This window comes from Falco punctatus, assembly GCF_963210335.1.
Source record: "Falco punctatus genome assembly, chromosome: 6".
NCBI classification, from domain to species: domain Eukaryota; kingdom Metazoa; phylum Chordata; class Aves; order Falconiformes; family Falconidae; genus Falco; species Falco punctatus.
The window spans coordinates 58,588,218-58,592,983 of NC_137585.1; the positions used below are offsets into that span (position 1 = coordinate 58,588,218).

At 37.2% G+C, this 4,766-nt stretch overlaps 1 protein-coding gene across 5 annotated transcripts in view; it reads left to right on the forward strand.

Annotated features, from left to right (window-relative positions):
- The window catches only part of TRHDE (thyrotropin releasing hormone degrading enzyme), a 232,749-nt gene that overhangs the window by 199,611 nt on the left and 28,372 nt on the right, over positions 1-4,766 (forward strand). The gene's annotated exons all lie outside the window — the stretch shown is intronic.

A 4,766-nucleotide genomic window follows, 5' to 3' on the forward strand; every position in this document is an offset into this window, starting at 1 on the left:
ATTACTGTATTGTGTCTGTGCTTATGATAATGAATTCTATCTATATGTCAATTGCTGCAGTTCTACTTTTACATAGATAAAAAAGCAGCACTTCCCAAAGGAATTTTGCTGACTTTAAGTCTGATAGAAAAAAAATATCTTTTCAAGAACATTATTTCAACTGTGGCAAAATCCACCAAACTCTTTTTGAAACAGTTCTGTTTTCAAAAGGATGCTAATGTAGTGTCATCCTCTTTCCTCCTCTCTGTGTTTCTGGTGAGTTTCAAGTAACAGAGGAGCAACATTTTGAATTAAAAATAGATGAACAGGAAGGAGACGGGGTTCTTCGTTACACCTACTTCTCTTTCTTTTTGAACAAGTGCTACATGCCCCTATTCAGAAGCCCAGTCAACATTTTAAATCCTTTTTGATTAAGATCTTGATATTAATTCAATGAATGACAAATTTCTTTAGTTCTTTAGGGACAGCCTGAGGGTCTGAAATATTTCACAGCCGCTCATCTGATACTGACAGGTTAGGAGAGACCACAGCTCAGATGAGGTTCAAGTTCTTAAAGGCAGGTGCCCAAGAACTTCAAACACCCCACACCAGACCACTCCCACGGTGTTGACAGAAAAACTATTGGAGATCTGTTCCATTTTGAACTTATGAGGAACCATCTAGTGTATCACAGAATATTTGAAATGGTATATTTAAGATGCTGTGTTTAAGCAACTAAATCCTAGTGCCTGATGAATACAGGTACAAATGTACTATAGATTTCACAGCTGCAAAAGAAGAGTCAAGGAAACTCAGAGACTGTGCAACTTCCTTGAAGATTCAAAAAGTTGTTCATGCTGTTTTGGATAATACTTTATAGTTTGGTGGGATTTTAGAAGAAGTTCAGCTGGAAGAATAGGTCTGAGCTGGAATTGGTTTCAGAAGTTTATATTGCAGGAGAATACTTCTTGAAAGCAATTTCCAAAAATCTTTAAGAGTGCTGAAGAGTTTAAAAATTAAGAATCCTCTGCTTCTGGCATGATTATTCTAGGAACTGGACTTTTACAGAGAAAGTGGATGGCAGGCCCATTACTATTACGCAACCCAATGCAGTTAGTTATGCTCTGGATAGCAAATAATTTTTCAGGTTCCTCCAGGACAGAGTTTAGGCATAAATCTATTAAAATCTGTATTGCTACAAACACATACTCAGTACTTGTGTCCTGCCTTAGCCAGTACATTGATCTGACAACCTGGCTAACACCTGTGATTTTAGACATGGACAAAGTTAAGCAGCGTAGACAAATGGACAAGATTTAGAAAACTGTACCACATGCCAAATTTTTTGTGTTTTAGTTTTAACAGCTTACCTTCACTTAAAATTTGGATTTTATTTATCTCACTTGCATCATTGTCTCAGTTCCTAACAATCATCAAGGCCTCATCAAAAACCTGTTTACTGTCCATCCCTAATAAGAAAATAACAGAGGCTGCCTCTTTGCCCGACACTGACTTTATGCTATCTACATTCAGCTTGATCTCCAAACACAAGTCAGAGCTGCCAAAAGGATTGCAGTGGTTGCATTATTCTGAAAGGGACGGCCAGCTGAGTTTCTGTCAATTGCCAAAACGTTCAACACAGTGGAATGAAGTAGTTCATACAAACTGTACATATGTGATATATATAGGAAATAAATTAGTTTTTGTTAATTTGTAATTATAGGTTAAAACTCTTTAAGACAGACTTTGAGAGGGTGGAATTAGTCTAACACCTTGGCCTGTAATGTTCAGTGAAGCAGTGACATGATAGGATGCAAAATTAGGCTTCTGATTTAAGCTTGCCCCACTAGTACATTTTTAAAATACAAGCTTTATTGCAAAATTATAGTTCAGGTATACTCTGTCCCAAGGCATGTTTTTTCTACAATTTTTTACTTAAATATATTAATTAAATAAATTTAAAGAAATAAGTACATTTAAATTATTATTTAATTTTATTTAAAATAAACCACTGTACAAAACATTGATTTAATAAGGTGCTATCACAATGGTATTTTCCATTGAATTTATTATAAAAAGTGTTGACATTTGAGATAGTAATATGAAGTAGCTGAGGGTGGTTAAATTATACTATAATGCTATTTCCTCTAACTTTGAAACACAGCATGTCGAAGACTTAGAATGACAACAAAATATTGTTATCCCTTTATATTTTTACAATATGCTTGTATTCACATTGTCTGGAAGATATTGATAATGTATAAAGTCTTCAAAATCATTCATATCCCATTTACAAAGGTGATTAGAAATTGAGGTGTTTAACAAGTCTTTCATAAGAAATCCATGCGACTAAGCTAAAATTCGGAAGAAGAGAATTGACAATACTGTGCTTGATTTCCTGTTACTTGAGTATGCACTGCCTTGGCTCCTAAATAATTTTGATCATGTATGCACATGCGTGTCTGTGTGTAAAAATTTAATCCAACAGAATTCCTTCATTCTCAAGTGCTGAATCATTTGTCAGCATTTGGGAATTTGACAGTATTTGGGAAGCCATTTACATCTGTCCAAAGTAAATGGACTATGCTGCCTCTCAAGTCGAGTTCACACAAGTCCAAAGCCCGTACAAATACGAGGCATTGGAGGTTCTCACCCCCAGAAGTAAAGGAGCAGATGGAGAGCCTGTAACTCCAGGATGTTTCCAGGGAGCTCAGACATGTAAGGTCCTGGTTCTGCTGTGCTGTTGTCTTTCCTGTGAAGGCTGGGAAAACTGATATTTGCAAGACCAAACACTTTTTCTGTTTATTCATATATTTCACACCTGCAAAATACTGTTTTGGGAGGTGGCATTTCTATAATTTCTGCCAGCAGAGCCTGTTTAGAAATTGCTGTTAGTGGCTGGGTTTTTACCAAGTGTATGCAATGGGCAGTAATCAGCACAGGTATTTGTGAAAGTATCATTTTCAGTGGAAGAAATTCTGCTACTTTTGTTTGCACTGTGACTACAGTACAGGCTGCAAGAAAAAATCTCTGCAGCTGTTTTTATGAGGTTGCTTCTGTAAAGTGGATTGGTAACCTTGTCAAAAGACCCCATCAAGAGGAGCTTCCAGTTTTCCAAGCAGTCAATTATGAGGCTAAGCTGAGACTGTAATAATAAAGGGCTTTGTTAGAAAGCCTAAATGTGCTTAAAGGACCATGAAATCCATACTTCCCATAGGAGGCGTTTGCCTCTGGATGTCTGTATATGTCAGTGTGACTGAAGTTTTGGAAAAAGAGATGTACTTGCTGAAATATCCATGAATAATTCAGTTATTAGTCGTCAGGGAGTAGGATTTTTGATACCTATAACTGTGTTTCCCCTCACACAAGCTCAAAGTAGCAAGCAACACAGCGTAGACCTTCCCTAAAATAGAATCTTCTTAAAGAAAACTCAGTTCTCTTCCCTCTGCCTCTTTCTATCCTCTCCCTGGGGCTATCCCTTTCCTTTTCTCTTTCTTTCTCCCTTTTGAAAGGACTGTGGCTTACGGTACCTAAACATTTAAGGGTAATTAATTTGGGATTAATAGAAGCAGAACAGAAAGCTGCGACTGCGCTAGTTCATTTCACTTTGAATTTTGAATTCCTCCTCTAAATCAGTTTTTAATAGTGGGTATAAACTGAATTGTTCCCCCAGATAACCTTAATTACAGTGAAGTCTGTTGGTATTACTTACACATGTCTGAAAGGAGAGCTGGATTCCTTATCTTAAAAACAGTCATGTTCAGATTAGCTAGATATTGCTTTGGATGTATGTGCAGATAAAGATAAGGATAAATATTTGTCAAGTGCATTTTGCTGTGCTGAATGGCATCTACCTTGAACGAATGGCATGCTTTCGGTTTCCAATGGAATTATATTCTTTCTGCTAAAGAATTTGAAAAACAAAATCTGCCACAAACTATTACCACATGAAATGCAAAACTTCAGGAGTAGTCTGGTTAAGTCTTATAAGTGCTGTAGATACTTCATTTGTGTGATTGGAAAAAACTTGTGGAAAAGCAACTGAAATAGCCGGATTTGAATGGCCAGTTTCAAAGCAACTACCTGCAGAAGGTCATTGCTGATTGCTGCTGAGTATCCTACCTTTTAAATATTCCTTGCCCAAGCTTTCAAATTTTAATTCCAGTTTGATTCTTCGAAGATGCTACATCATGGCCCGGGGGATTATTTTAGCAGTATTATTCCCTATCAGTATTATTTATTTTAATTATCAGGTACTGGAACAAGAAAATTTGATTCGGTTCACTTATCAAGAGGCTATTTGTAATGTAGATGAGGTGGATGAATACAAAATGCAGAGAAGGCTGCAGCACTTCAAAAAGTCTGTTTTAATGGTACAGCTAGAAGGGTTCCTCAGAATACTTCTCCATAGTTGCTGCTCCATTCCTTCTTTGGCACCTGTATTTTGAGCTGCTTGCTGTCATTACATAGAAAGCTGTTTTATTAAGCATGAGGTGTGGTGATTTGGGCCTCCCCTCTGGAGCTCTCATCTGAGGCTGTGGTTAAACCCATTCTGCTTAGGAGCATTTTACTGAAAGTTAACTACAAATAACTCAGACTAGAAAAATGTCTCAGTCCAGGTGTTTAACATGGAACACTGCAACAGCAGTGTCCAGTTCCAGTGCTATTCCCTTGGATCCCCAGAATTGGTCCCATGTCTTCTCCCTTGCTTATAGAAGTCTACTTTTTAACTTTCAGCTTGTCTGGGACTTGCACTAACTCTGTGCATCTTCTTTTTGCCCTTGCAG